This window comes from Macaca mulatta, chromosome 13 (assembly GCF_049350105.2).
Source record: "Macaca mulatta isolate MMU2019108-1 chromosome 13, T2T-MMU8v2.0, whole genome shotgun sequence".
NCBI classification, from domain to species: Eukaryota; Metazoa; Chordata; class Mammalia; order Primates; family Cercopithecidae; genus Macaca; species Macaca mulatta.
Window position 1 is genome coordinate 48,943,914 of NC_133418.1, and position 16,556 is coordinate 48,960,469.

The following is a 16,556-nucleotide window of genomic DNA, read 5'->3' on the forward strand; positions in this document are numbered from 1 at the left end:
GTGGGAGGATATTGTAAAGACAGGCAGAGGTCAGATCCCAATGGGCTCCCTATGGCACAATGAGGATAGTGTACTTCCCCCCATGCAGAAGATAGAAAGTCACATGGTTCTGCTTGGAACTGAGCCCCAACTACTAGAGAGAGGAGTGCTGGAAACCTTCCTTAATTGGGCTGGGCCAAAATTGGTAGTTGTTACGCCGTATGACATGGATGTAATAAAGTAGGAATGGAGCACATGAAAATTTGCACAGGAATACATGTGCATTATGGTTTTAGCCCCAGAAGAAAATAAATCTATTCTATTGAGAATCATCAATATACAATTGCTTTGAAGCACTTACAAGTAATAGAAATGCCCGTTTTTTGTTATTACAACAAAATAAATACTAACAAAATATGACTTCAGAAAGAGTTGATATTTCAAAGAGGCCTCTGAATTTTCTTCCTAGCAAGTGCCAGGGTAAACTGTATTCAACCGAAAGAAAAGTTCTAATTCTGAAAAAAAAAAAAAAAAAAAAAATAGTTTCAGGGTCTTGGTAACATGTGACTGTTCTTTGTGCCCTCATTTTACTCTGTGCTCCATTTTTTTGAATTCCTATTTTAAAAACCCATGCATATTTTATGAATTGAGCCTAAATGTCCCATCATCACAAATTCCTAAGACTCTTTTTGCTCAGGAGCTGATCATTAGTGAATTCATTTTGTATTCTAGTGGTTGTCAAAGGCCGTTCTGGAGGTGTTACATTGGATTTTGACATTAATTGATGAACACTTAAGCTCGTCATAACTCTGCTGGGATTCAGAACAGCAGAAATTAGAAAGATGAATTTCAGGAGATGAAACCATTGAAAAGAAATGTAACTTCAGAGTCATTACTGTTGAATGCTTGAAGTTCCGTGACATCCACACAGAATGCAGTAAGGGCTCTTGCTGCAGTCAAGCATAGTGCTCTGGTGGGAAAACAGGGTTATTCTGCATGTGTCAATAGAACTGGACAAAATCAGCAATCCACCTTCACAGCCTTATGTCCTGGGCACACAGGAGAACTAGATTTACCTTATTCTGTTAACTAGTTAAAGATGAACATCTCCAAAAGGAGAAAAATCTATTTAGGTGAAAATCATAAAGAGTTCCTATTTCTATTGCTACCAAAGGATTTGTAGAAATGGAAAATGTCACTCTTAGGCCAGCAGACAGGAATCAGGGCCTTGGAATCCCATCAGCTTTGACAGTAAGTATTAAATAAAGATATTGAGCTTAGAAGAAAATAGAGCAATTTTCTTTGGCAGCAGTGGGTACTTGCTCAGCTATGCTATTTGAATAACTCATTGGGAGCTTGCTAAGGTTCAAGGTATTACAGAGCTTTCTGAAAACAGGAAAAGATGGTAAAATGATTATTAGATAGGTTGAAAATCAATACATAAATTTAAAATCCACAACTGCCATCTTAACTTCAGTCCAAATTTCTCTGGGGTCACATTCTTGAACTCAAAAAGCCAATCAACAAACACGTTGATTTTTCTTTCCTTCTATTTACTCTTCAAAACTCCACAAGGGAATTTGTTTTGCTTTGTTTTTTCATTTGTACTGTAACCTACAGGATTTCAACTGGTCAGAAGAGGAGACTATATGTCAAAAGGTATGGAGGAACATAGAAGGTTTTGTGAAGAACTTATCTCAGTGAAAGCAAGAAAGTAATTGACTTGTCAGGAACCTTGAATTCATTAATATGATTAATAACACCACCTCCACTGGGTCTGGCACAGTACTAGCCTCTATAAACTTTCATTTCTCACAATTTGTGTGTGAGCAAAGGATACGATTGTCTCTAATTTACAAATAAATAACCTGCGGCTTGGAAATGTTCATTGAATTTTCAAAGTCATTTAGCTGGTAAGCTTTGTACCAAGGTTTCAATTCCAGGAACTTTAACCCAAATGCCCAATGAACCATTTTATCTCCCAACCTCTGACTCAGTTGACTTATTTATCAGGGATGTGGGGTGAGCTCTTCCAGCTGAAGGCAGAAAATCATTGTTCTCACTAAAGCCAATGTTCCATGCAGCCAAGTGACTGACTGAGGTCATGTATTTAAGGTGTAACAGCAAGTCTGAGGATGAACTGATATTCTTATAGATTACAATGGCATCACTGATGATCATTAGATTGATTCGGTCATAGAATTTTCAGAGCCTTTTTGTGAGTATTGCATTCAATCTTTCCCCCAGAAACTATTTATAAATTTGGAAGCCAAACGAGTAGATTATATTTTCCCGAATCTAGCATGCACCTTATGTTCTTATGAGTTTATTACCTGTTTTGTATTTTTTAAACATTTTTTTTTCTGGTAACAAAAGCAGTATGAGCTAACACAAAGTATCAGATTGTCAAATCAGACTCACGAGGAATCAGAGATCTTAACCAGTTTTTTTTTTTTTTTTTTTTTTAATTTATTTATTATTATTATACTTTAAGTTGTAGGGTACATGTGCATAACGTGCAGGTTTGTTACATATGTATACTTGTGCCATGTTGCTGTGCTGCACCCATCAACTCGTCATTTACATCAGGTATAACTCCCAATGCAATCCCTCCCCCCTCCCCCCTCCCCATGATAGGCCCCGGTGTGTGATGTTCCCCTTCCTGAGTCCGAGTGATCTCATTGTTCAGTTCCCACCTATGAGTGAGAACATGCGGTGTTTGGTTTTCTGTTCTTGTGATAGTTTGCTAAGAATGATGGATTCCAGCTGCATCCAAGTCCCTACAAAGGACTCAAACTCATCCTTTTTTATGGCTGCATAGTATTCCATGGTGTATATGTGCCACATTTTCTTAATCCAATCTGTCACTGATGGACATTTGGGTTGATTCCAAGTCTTTGCTATTGTGAATAGTGCCGCAATAAACATACGTGTGCATGTGTCTTTATAGCAGCATAATTTATAATCCTTTGGGTATATACCCAGTAATGGGATGGCTGGGTCATATGGTACATCTAGTTCTAGATCCTTGAGGAATCGCCATACTGTTTTCCATAATGGTTGAACTAGTTTACAATCCCACCAACAGTGTAAAAGTGTTCCTATTTCTCCACATCCTCTCCAGCACCTGTTGTTTCCTGACTTTTTAATGATTGCCATTCTAACTGGTGTGAGATGGTATCTCATTGTGGTTTTGATTTGCATTTCTCTGATGGCCAGTGATGATGAGCATTTTTTCATGTGTCTGCTGGCTGTATGAATGTCTTCTTTTGAGAAATGTCTGTTCATGTCCTTTGCCCACTTTTTGATGGGGTTGTTTGTTTTTTTCTTGTAAATTTGTTTGAGTTCTTTGTAGGTTCTGGATATTAGCCCTTTGTCAGATGAGTAGATTGCAAAAATTTTCTCCCATTCTGTAGGTTGCCTGTTCACTCTGATGGTAGTGTCTTTTGCTGTGCAGAAGCTCTTTAGTTTAATGAGATCCCATTTGTCAATTTTGGCTTTTGCTGCCGTTGCTTTTGGTGTTTTAGAAATGAAATCTTTGCCCATGCCTATGTCCTGAATGGTACTACCTAGGTTTTCCTCTAGGATTTTTATGGTATTAGGTCTAACATTTAAGTCTCTAATCCATCTTGAATTAATTTTCGTATAAGGAGTAAGGAAAGGATCCAGTTTCAGCTTTCTACTTATGGCTAGCCAATTTTCCCAGCACCATTTATTAAATAGGGAATCCTTTCCCCATTTCTTGTTTCTCTCAGGTTTGTCAAAGATCAAATGGCTGTAGATGTGTGGTATTATTTCTGAGGACTCTGTTCTGTTCCATTGGTCTATATCTCTGTTTTGGTACCAGTACCATGCTGTTTTGGTTACTGTAGCCTTGTAGTATAGTTTGAAGTCAGGTAGCGTGATGCCTCCAGCTTTGTTCTTTTGACTTAGGATTGTCTTGGAGATGCGGGCTCTTTTTTGGTTCCATATGAACTTTAAAGCAGTTTTTTCCAATTCTGTGAAGAAACTCATTGGTAGCTTGATGGGGATGGCATTGAATCTATAAATTACCTTGGGCAGTATGGCCATTTTCACAATATTGATTCTTCCTATCCATGAGCATGGTATGTTCTTCCATTTGTTTGTGTCCTCTTTGATTTCACTGAGCAGTGGTTTGTAGTTCTCCTTGAAGAGGTCCTTTACATCCCTTGTAAGTTGGATTCCTAGGTATTTGATTCTCTTTGAAGCAATTGTGAATGGAAGTTCATTCCTGATTTGGCTCTCTGTTTGTCTGTTACTGGTGTATAAGAATGCTTGTGATTTTTGCACATTAATTTTGTATCCTGAGACTTTGCTGAAGTTGCTTATCAGCTTAAGGAGATTTTGGGCTGAGACAATGGGGTTTTCTAAATATACAATCATGTCATCTGCAAACAGGGACAATTTGACTTCTTCTTTTCCTAACTGAATACCCTTGATTTCTTTCTCTTGCCTGATTGCCCTAGCCAGAACTTCCAACACTATGTTGAATAGGAGTGGTGAGAGAGGGCATCCCTGTCTTGTGCCAGTTTTCAAAGGGAATTTTTCCAGTTTTTGCCCATTCAGTATGATATTGGCTGTGGGTTTGTCATAAATAGCTCTTATTATTTTGAGGTACGTTCCATCAATACCGAATTTATTGAGCGTTTTTAGCATGAAGGGCTGTTGAATTTTGTCAAAAGCCTTTTCTGCATCAATTGAGATAATCATGTGGTTCTTGTCTTTGGTTCTGTTTATATGCTGGATTATGTTTATTGATTTGCATATGTTGAACCAGCCTTGCATCCCAGGGATGAAGCCCACTTGATCATGGTGGATAAGCTTTTTGATGTGTTGCTGAATCCGGTTTGCCAGTATTTTATTGAGGATTTTTGCATCGATGTTCATCAGGGATATTGGTCTAAAATTCTCTTTTTTTGTTGTGTCTCTGCCAGGCTTTGGTATCAGGATGATGTTGGCCTCATAAAATGAGTTAGGGAGGATTCCCTCTTTTTCTATTGATTGGAATAGTTTCAGAAGGAATGGTACCAACTCCTCTTTGTACCTCTGGTAGAATTCAGCTGTGAATCCATCTGGTCCTGGACTTTTTTTGGTTGGTAGGCTATTAATTGTTGCCTCAATTTCAGAGCCTGCTATTGGTCTATTCAGGGATTCAACTTCTTCCTGGTTTAGTCTTGGAAGAGTGTAAGTGTCCAGGAAATTATCCATTTCTTCTAGATTTTCCATTTTATTTGCGTAGAGGTGTTTATAGTATTCTCTGATGGTAGTTTGTATTTCTGTGGGGTCGGTGGTGATATCCCCTTGATCATTTTTAATTGCGTTGATTTGATTCTTCTCTCTTTTCTTCTTTATTAGTCTGGCTAGTGGTCTGTCAATTTTGTTGATCTTTTCAAAAAACCAACTCCTGGATTCATTGATTTTTTGGAGGGTTTTTTGTGTTTCTATCTCCTTCAGTTCTGCTCTGATCTTAGTTATTTCTTGCCTTCTGCTAGCTTTCGAATGTGTTTGCTCTTGCTTCTCTAGTTCTTTTAATTGCGATGTTAGAGTGTCAATTTTACATCTTTCCTGCTTTCTCTTGTGGGCATTTAGTGCTATAAATTTCCCTCTACACACTGCTTTAAATGTGTCCCAGAGATTCTGGTATGTTGTATCTTTGTTCTCATTGGTTTCAAAGAACATCTTTATTTCTGCCTTCATTTCGTTATGTACCCAGTAGTCATTCAGGAGCAGGTTGTTCAGTTTCCATGTAGTTGAGCGGTTTTGATTGAGTTTCTTAGTCCTGAGTTCTAGTTTGATTGCACTGTGGTCTGAGAGACAGTTTGTTATAATTTCTGTTCTTGTACATTTGCTGAGGAGTGCTTTACTTCCAATTACGTGGTCAATTTTGGAGTAAGTATGATGTGGTGCTGAGAAGAATGTATATTCTGTTGATTTGGGGTGGAGAGTTCTATAGATGTCTATTAGGTCTGCTTGCTGCAGAGATGAGTTCAATTCCTGGATATCCTTGTTAACTTTCTGTCTCGTTGATCTGTCTAATGTTGACAGTGGAGTGTTGAAGTCTCCCATTATTATTGTATGGGAGGCTAAGTCTCTTTGTAAGTCTCTAAGGACTTGCTTTATGAATCTGGGTGCTCCTGTATTGGGTGCATATATATTTAGGATAGTTAGCTCTTCCTGTTGAATTGATCCCTTTACCATTATGTAATGGCCTTCTTTGTCTCTTTTGATCTTTGATGGTTTAAAGTCTGTTTTATCAGAGACTAGTATTGCAACCCCTGCTTTTTTTTGTTCTCCATTTGCTTGGTAAATCTTCCTCCATCCCTTTATTTTGAGCCTATGTATGTCTCTGCGTGTGAGATGGGTCTCCTGAATACAGCAGACTGATGGGTCTTGACTCTTTATCCAGTTTGCCAGTCTGTGTCTTTTAATTGGAGCATTTAGTCCATTTACATTTAAGGTTAATATTGTTATGTGTGAACTTGATCCTGCCATTATGATATTAACTGGTTATTTTGCTCATTAGTTGATGCAGTTTCTTCCTAGCCTCAATGGTCTTTACATTTTGGCATGTTTTTGCAATGGCTGGTACCGGTTGTTCCTTTCCATGTTTAGTGCTTCCTTCAGGATCTCTTGTAAGGCAGGCCTAGTGGTGACAAAATCTCTAAGCATTTGCTTATCTGTAAAGGATTTTATTTCTCCTTCACTTATGAAACTTAGTTTGGCTGGATATGAAATTCTGGGTTGAAAATTCTTTTCTTTAAGAATGTTGAATATTGGCCCCCACTCTCTTCTGGCTTGTAGAGTTTCTGCTGAGAGATCTGCTGTTAGTCTGATGGGCTTCCCTTTGTGGGTAACCCGACCTTTCTCTCTGGCTGCCCTTAAGATTTTTTCCTTCATTTCAACTTTGGTGAATCTGGCAATTATGTGTCTTGGAGTTGCTCTTCTTGAGGAGTATCTTTGTGGCGTTCTCTGTATTTCCTGGATTTGAATGTTGGCCTGCCCTACTAGGTTGGGGAAGTTCTCCTGGATGATATCCTGAAGAGTGTTTTCCAACTTGGTTCCATTTTTCCCCTCACTTTCAGGCACCCCAATCAGACGTAGATTTGGTCTTTTTACATAATCCCATACTTCTTGCAGGCTTTGTTCATTTCTTTTTCTTCTTTTTTCTTTTGGTTTCTCTTCTCGCTTCATTTCATTCATTTGATCCTCAATCGCTGATACTCTTTCTTCCAGTTGATCGAGTCGGTTACTGAAGCTTGTGCATTTGTCACGTATTTCTCGTGTCATGGTTTTCATCTCTTTCATTTCGTTTAGGACCTTCTCTGCATTAATTACTCTAGCCATCAATTCTTCCACTTTTTTTTCAAGATTTTTAGTTTCTTTGCGCTGGGTACGTAATTCCTCCTTTAGCTCTGAGAAATTTGATGGACTGAAGCCTTCTTCTCTCATCTCGTCAAAGTCATTCTCCGTCCAGCTTTGATCCGTTGCTGGCGATGAGCTGCGCTCCTTTGCCGGGGGAGATGCGCTCTTATTTTTTGAATTTCCAGCTTTTCTGCCCTGCTTTTTCCCCATCTTTGTGGTTTTATCTGCCTCTGGTCTTTGATGATGGTGATGTACTGATGGGGTTTTGGTGTAGGTGTCCTTCCTGTTTGATAGTTTTCCTTCTAACAGTCAGGACCCTCAGCTGTAGGTCTGTTGGAGATTGCTTGAGGTCCACTCCAGACCCTGTTTGCCTGGGTATCAGCAGCAGAGGCTGCAGAAGATAGAATATTTCTGAACAGCGAGTGTACCTGTCTGATTCTTGCTTTGGAAGCTTCCTCTCAGGGGTGTACTCCTCCCTGTGAGGTGTGGGGTGTCAGACTGCCCCTAGTGGGGGATGTCTCCCAGTTAGGCTACTCAGGGGTCAGGGACCCACTTGAGCAGGGAGTCTGTCCCTTCTCAGATCTCAACCTCCGTGTTGGGAGATCCACTGCTCTCTTCAAAGCTGTCAGACAGAGTCGTTTGCGTCTGTGCAGAGGTGTCTGTGTGTCTTAGTTTACTGTGCCCTGTCCCCAGAGGTGGAGTCTACAGAGACAGGCAGGTTTCCTTGAACTGCTGTGAGCTCCACCCAGTTCGAGCTTCCCAGCAGCTTTGTTTACCTACTTAAGCCTCAGCAATGGCGGGCGCCCCTCCCCCAGCCTCGCTGCTGCCTTGCCGGTAGATCACAGACTGCTGTGCTAGCAAGGAGGGAGGCTCCGTGGGTGTGGGACCCTCCCGGCCAGGTGTGGGATATGATCTCCTGGTGTGCCTGTTTCCTAAAGCGCAGTATTGGGGTGGGAGTTACCCGATTTTCCAGGTGTTGTGTGTCTCAGTTCCCCTGGCTAGGAAAAGGGACTCCCTTCCCCCTTGCGCTTCCCAGGTGAGGCAATGCCTCGCCCTGCTTCAGCTCTCGCTGGTCGGGCTGCAGCAGCTGACCAGCTCCGATCGTCCGGCACTCCCCAGTGAGATGAACCCAGTACCTCAGTTGAAAATGCAGAAATCACCGGTCTTCTGTGTCGCTGGCGCTGGGAGTTGGAGACTGGAGCTGCTCCTATTCGGCCATCTTGCTCCGCCCCCCAACCAGTTTTAAGTCTTACCAACAACTTCAAGAATTCAGGGAATCACAAGGCACAGACAGTGTGGAAAAGTTGCCCATACTGCACCCCAGGTATTACTTGCCACATTAGGACATGCTCTGGTTGAGACTAAATATACAAGGTCTTTATGTGGTGGATGCAGGTAGCAATTATACAAAAGGGAGCTAATTTAGTCAGGAAACTTCCCTATTTTTTATAACTACATAGCTTATCTGACATTTTCTAGTGAGGCATGCCCCAGAAACCCATACATTCCAGGTTTACTTACTATATATAAGCAAGTCTAGACAAACCAGGTACCTCTTGCTAAAAAGTATGTAGTAGATAATCTGTCACCATTAAATACCACTGATCTGTATGCCAGACAGTCTATCATTAGCATATTTACAAAGGTACTTGACCAAATCATCCCTCTTTCTTTCCCCAGGCTTTCCTCCAAAAAGTAAAAGAACAAATCCACACCTGCTGCTGACCCTTTCCTTTCTAAATAGCATACTCATTAGGGACGTATTTGAAAATACAGAAAAAAAGTGGGTGAAGGATATAAAAGACACTTCTCAAAAGAAGACATTCATGTGGCCAACATGAAAAAAAGCTCATCACTGGTCATTAGAGAAATGCAAATCAAAACCACAGTGAGATACCATCTCACGCCAGTCAGAATGACGATTAAAAGTCGGGAAACAGTGATGATGAGCATTTTTTTCATGTATCTGTTGGCTGTATGAATGTTTTCTTTTGAGAAATGTCTGTTCATATCCTTTGCCCACTTTTTGATGGGGTTGTTTTTTTCTTGTAAATTTGTTTGAGTTCTTTGTAGGTTCTGGATATTAGCCCTTTGTCAGATGAGTCGATTGCAAAAATTTTCTCCCATTCTGTAGGTTGCCTGTTCACTCTGATGGTAGTTTCTTTTGCTGTGCAGAAGCTCTTTAGTTTAATGAGATCCCATTTGTCAATTTTGGCTTTTGCTGCTGTTGCTTTTGGTGTTTTAGACATGAAGTCTTTGCCCATGCCTATGTCCTGATTGGTACCACCTAGGTTTTCCTCTAGGATTTTTATGGTATTAGGTCTAACATTTAAGTCTCTAATCCATCTTGAATTAATTTTCGTATAAGGAGTAAGGAAAGGATCCAGTTTCAGCTTTCTACTTATGGCTAGCCAATTTTCCCAGCACCATTTATTAAATAGGGAATCCTTTCCCCATTTCTTGTTTTTGTCAGGTTTGTCAAAGATCAGATGGCTGTAGATGTGCGGTATTATTTCTGAGGACTCTGTTCTGTTCCATTGGTCTATATCTCTGTTTTGGTACCAGTACCATGCTGTTTTGGTTACTGTAGCCTTGTAGTATAGTTTGAAGTCAGGTAGCGTGATGCCTCCAGCTTTGTTCTTTTGACTTAGGATTGTCTTGGAGATGCGGGCTCTTTTTTGGTTCCATATGAACTTTAAGGCAGTTTTTTCCAATTCTGTGAAGAAACTCATTGGTAGCTTGATGGGGATGGCATTGAATCTATAAATTACCTTGGGCAGTATGGCCATTTTCACGATATTGATTCTTCCTATCCATGAGCATGGTATGTTCTTCCATTTGTTTGTGTCCTCTTTTATTTCACTGAGCAGTGGTTTGTAGTTCTCCTTGAAGAGGTCCTTTATATCCCTTGTAAGTTGGATTCCTAGGTATTTTATTCTCTTTGAAGCAACTGTGAATGGAAGTTCATTCCTGATTTGGCTCTCTGTTTGTCTGTTACTGGTGTATATGAATGCTTGTGATTTTTGCACATTAATTTTGTATACTGAGACTTTGCTGAAGTTGTTTATCAGCTTAAGGAGATTTTGGGCTGAGACAATGGGGTTTTCTAAATATACAATCATGTCATCTGCAAACAGGGACAATTTGACTTCTTCTTTTCCTAACTGAATACCCTTGATTTCTTTCTCTTGCCTAATTGCCCTAGCCAGAACTTCCAACACTATGTTGAATAGGAGTGGTGAGATGTGGAGAAATAGGAACGCTTTTACACTGTTGGTGGGATTGTAAACTAGTTCAACCATTATGGAAAACAGTATGGCGATTCCTCAAGGATCTAGAACTAGATGTACCATATGACCCAGCCATCCCATTACTGGGTATATACCCAAAGGATTATAAATTATGCTGCTATAAAGACACATGCACACGTATGTTTATTGCGGCACTATTCACAATAGCAAAGACTTGGAATCAACCCAAATGTCCATCAGTGACAGACTGGATTAAGAAAATGTGGCACATATACACAATGGAATACTATGCAGCCATAAAAAAGGATGAGTTTGTGTCCTTTGTAGGGACATGGATGCAGCTGGAAACCATCATTCTTAGCAAACTATCACAAGAACAGAAAACCAAACACCGCATGTTCTCACTCATAGGTGGGAACTGAACAATGAGATCACTTGGACTCAGGAAGGGGAACATCACACACCGGGGCCTATCATGGAGAGGGGGGAGGGGGGAGGGATTGCATTGGGAGTTATACCTGATGTAAATGACGAGTTGATGGGTGCAGCACACCAACATGGCACAAGTATACATATGTAACAAACCTGCACGTTATGCACATGTACCCTACAACTTAAAGTATAATAATAATAAATAAATTAAAAAAATAAAAAAATAAAAAATAAAAGTCGGGAAACAGTGGATGCTGGCGAGGCTGTGGAGAAACAGGAACTTTTACACTTGGTGGGAGTGTAAATTAGTCCAACTATTGTGGAAGACAGTATGGCAATTCCTCAAGGATCTAGAACCAGAAATACCATTTGATCCAGCAATCCCATCACTGGGTATATACCCAAAGGATTATAAATCATTCTACTATAAAAACACATGCACATGTATGTTTACTGCAGCACTATTTACAATAGCAAAAACTTGGAACCAACCCAAATGCCCATCAATGATAGACTGGATAAAGAAAATGTGGCACATATACACCATGGAATACTCTGCAGCCATAAAAAAGAACGAAATTGTGTCCTTTGCAGGGACATGGATGAAGCCGGAAGCCATCATTCTCAGCAAACTAACACAGGAACAGAAAACCAAACACCCCTTGTTCTCACTCATAAGTGAGAACTGAACATTGAGAACACATGGATACAGGGAGGGAAACATCACACACCAGGGCCTGTTGGGGGATCGGAGGCAGGGGGATGGAGAGCATTAGGACAAATACTTAATGCATGCAGGGCTTAAAACCTAGATAACGGGTTGATAGGTGCAGCAAACCACCATGGCACATGTATAGCTGTACCACAAACCTGCACATCCTGCACATGTATCCCGAACGTAAAGTAAAACAAAAAAAAATTTTTTAAAAGATGAAAATAGAAATAACCTGTAATTACTAAGTATCACCAATCTAGAAATATTTACTATGAAAAATACTTTGTGGCCAGGCATGTTGGCCCATGCCTATAATTCCCCACATGAACTTAAAAGTAAAACAAAATTTGTTTTTAAAAAAGATGAAAATAGAAATAACCTGTAATTACTAAGCATCACCAATCTAGAAATATTTACTATGAAAAATACTTTGTGGCCAGGCATGTTGGCCCATGCCTATAATTCCCCACATTTTGGGAGGTTGAGGTGGGAGGATCACTTGAACCCTGGAGTTCAAGACTAGTCTGGGCAACACAGTAAGTCTTTATCTCTATTTAAAAATGCTCCAGTCTGGGAGACAGAGTGAGGTCTTGCCTTAAATAACTAAGTAAATTTGTTAATGCTTTTCTCTTGCTCACCTGTAAATAATAATATAAAATCTTTTAATCAAAAATAAAAATACTTTGTTTCACTCTAATCATTTTTCTATGCAGATTATGTCTATGCAAATTAATTACTAAGAATCATACTCTCATATATGTTGCATTATATAACTGCTTATAACTCTGTACAATACATTGAGACTATAGTCTCATATTTCTAAATAATTTTCTAAAACAGTTTTAGTGATTGGATACTATTATCACGTTTGAACATACCATTCTTATTTAATAAATGGCCATTATTGTATATTTAGATTATATGCTGGTGGCTTTTCCCCCCAGAAAATTTGCAACTTACACTACATTCCCAATGAGCAATTCAAATAGCAGAACTAAGCTTTTTCTCTACACATCTTAATGCTAGATTTTAAACCATTATTTTCATTTTATTAACCAGATAGGAACGTATGCCAACCTAGATCTCAGAGTGGCTGCAATTAGTAGAGCTCTCTCATTGCTCCACATTGGCTATATTACATGAAGAAGTAAACTAGTGTCTTAGGCCCTTGCTATTTTGTGGTTGTTACTTTAACACAAGTTAATCCCTACTGATTGACAGATACATTTGCAAATATTTTTCAGGTTTTCTTCTTTAATTTAAATATAGCTAATATGTTTTATTGCTGCATGTAATTTTTTATAATGGCAAATATCTCAAGCTTTGAAAATTGTCTATTCCTTCTTTGCTTTTATGCATTGAAAGTTTTTTACTGATGAGAGATAATTCTCCTATGTTTCCTTCTGGTTCTTTTATGGTTTTGGTTTTTGCATTTAATTATTTTCTAAACAGCATTTACTATATATGTTTTCTAATCATGGTACTACCATTTTACACATTCAAAGCAAAAAAAAAACTTGAAAAATATAATAAAGTTCTTTAAGAAATCTCCAAATTGCTTTATACAGTGGCTGAAATAATGTGCATTCCCATCAACAGTGTATAAGCATTCCCTTTTCTCTGCAGCCTTGCCAGTATCTGTTTAACTTTTTGATAACCGTTATGACTGGCGTGAGATGATATCTCATTGTGCTTTTGATTTGCAATTCTCTGTTGACTAATGATGTGGAACATTTTTTCATGTTTCTTGGCCACTTCTATGTCTCATTTTGAGAACTGTCTGTTCATGTCTTTTGCTCATTTTTAGTAGAGTTGTTTTTTGCCTTGTTGAATTGTTTAAGTTCCTAATAGATCCTGGATATTAGCCCTTTGCTGGATACATACTTGGCAGATATTTTCTCTCACTCTGTGGGTGGTCTGTTTATTCTCTTGATAGATTCTTTTGAGTGCAGAAGCCTTCCACTTGTCAATTTCTGTTTATGTGACAGTTACTTTTAAAGGCTTGGTCAAAAATTCTTTTCCAAGGCTGATGTCCAGAGTGATGTTTCCCAGGTTTTCTTCTAGGATTCTTGTAGTTTGAGGTCTTACACTTAAATCTTTAATCCATCTTGAGTTAATTTTTGTATATGGTAAAAATAACAGGGATCCAGTTTCATTCTCCCACATATGGCTAGCCAGTTATTCCAGAATTGTTTATTGAATAGGGAGTACTCTCCCCATTACTTGTTTTTGTTGACTTTGTCAAAGATCCAATGATTGTAGGTGGGAAACTTTATTTCTGGGTTCTTTTTATTTTGTTCCATTGGTTTGTGTATCTGTTTTTGTTCCAATACCATGCTGTTTTGGTTACTGTAGCCTTGTAGTATAGTTTGAAGTCAGGTAATGTGATGCCTCTGGCTTTGTTCCTTTTGCTTAGAATTGCTGTGTCTATTCAAAACTCTTTTTTGGTTGCATATGAATTTTACAATCATTTTTTTGTAATTTTGTGAAAAATTACATTGGTAGCTTAATAGGAATAACGTTGAATCTATAAATTGCTTTAACCAGTATGGACATTTTAATGATTCTTCCAATCCATGAGGGTGAAATATTTTTCCATTTGCTTGTATTATATATTATTTTTGTATTATATATTATTTCAGTGGTGTTTTGTAGTTCTTGTCATAGAGATCTTTCACCTCCTGTGTATCTTTCACTCCCGTGGATTCCTAGGGTTTTTTTCTGGGTGTGACTATTGTAAATGGAATTGCATTGATCTGACTCTGAGCTGGAATGTTATTGGTGTATAGAAATGCTACTGATTTTTGTACATTGATTTTGTATCCTGAAGCTTTACTGAAGTCATTTATGAGTTCCGGGAGGCTTTTGTTGGAACATTTAAGGTATTCTGGGTATAGAATCATATCATTAGCAAAGAGAAAGAGTTTATTCTTTTCCTGTTGAATGTCTTTTCTTTCTCTTGATTGCTCTGGCTAGGACTTCTAGCACTACGTTGAGTAAGAGTGGTGCAAGTGGGCATACTAGTCTTATTCCATTTCTCAAAGATAATGCTTCTAGTTTTTGCTCATTCAGCATGATGTTAGCTATAAATTTGTCATAGATGGCTTTTATTACTTGAAGGTATGTTTCTTCAATGCCTACCAACAACTTCAAATCAGAATGTTTCTTCTTTATGAATGCATTAGACCTTTTTTAAGTATATCAACTCTATTGTTTGTGTTGCAGGTAGCTTTTTCATTTTATCCTTTTCGTTTTGTTTTACTTACACTTTTACCATGCAGAAATATTTATATAGTCTAATTCATCCCTCCTTTTTATGGTTTATCTTGTTCTACTCCCAGAAAGATTTTCTTTCCAACATTACATAAATTATTATCATACTTGAGTTCTTCTGATTTCTCCCCTTGCCTAAGGGAGAAGGCATCATGACAAACAATTTCAGTTTCCTCTAGCCTCTGCTAATGTCTGAAAAGCATCTTATACATTAGTCTTACCCTCCCCTCTTTCTAGCACCCCTACTCCTAATGATGTTTCTGTGCCATAAAGGAACCAAAACTAAAAGTAACATACATGAGAGTATGATTCTTAGTAATTAATTTGCATAACTGAGAATGTAGTATTATAGAAGTTACCCACTGTTGAGAACTAGCAAGAACAACTTTAATCCTACAACTGCAAGCACTGAATTCTGTCAATAGCCATAAGAGTTTGGAAAAGAACCTCAAGCTCCATAAAGGAATGGATCCCAACTGACACACTGATTTGAAGCCTTGTGAGACCCTAAATAGAGAAACTAGCTAAACCATGCTCAGACTTCTGACCCATGGAAACTGTGAGGTAATAAATGGGTATTGTTTTTAGCAACTAAGGTGTAGTAATTTGTTATGCAGCAATAGAAAATTAATACCACTACAGTACTACTTTGTATTATTAACACAAAGGAAAGTGGGGAGATGGAAATAGCAGTGAAGTCTTATTTTGCTTCAGGTAATATGCTCAGAGCTCTACATACATTATTGTATTTAATACCTAATCAACTAGCATACTGGCAGAAAACAGGGCTCAGATAAGTTAATGCAATTTGGCCAAACTATAAAGCTACAAGACAGCAGAACTGACCAACTGGACCAAGAACTGGACCCCCCATTTCTAGTACTTTTCTAATAATTGCTTAAATAATTTTTTTTAAAAAGCAGTAAACTTAAAGCACTATACTCTAAGCTTTGTTAGGAAGTTGCTTCTATTACTAAAATGTTTGAGTACTTACCAGTATTTATTTATAACTACTAAATTATATGTTTGTTTATAAATTAGAAATGTTCTTACTTGAATGAGCATCTGATTTTGTTTGTAGGTTTCTTAATTTGTTTAGCCATTAGCTTGTTTAAAGGAAGAAGAGGGTGAGGGGAGGAGGAAGTGAGAGATGGAAGGATGGAAGGAAAGGCAGTTGTGATCCAAGAGTTGAGGGTCATTGAGGAGAAGCATAAAGGAGGCGGCGATTATGGGACAGAGGACTACATTTGAAAGCTAAAACAGCACAACAAATTTAAGCATTTCTTAAGTGTTTTCTATACTATATTTTATGGACCAAATGCAACATAGTATTCTCAGGAGAATTTCTATACAACTTTCCTGGCAACTGTTGTGAGAACACTGAAATCAAATGTGGGCTGTTATAGCTTATCTTCAACTGATCCTTTCTCTATTCTTTAGATTAAATCTTAAGTAGTGCTATTACAAGAGCTCCTAGTCATTGTAATAAAAATTGTAGTGCCCCTTCCACAGTTGGATTTTAC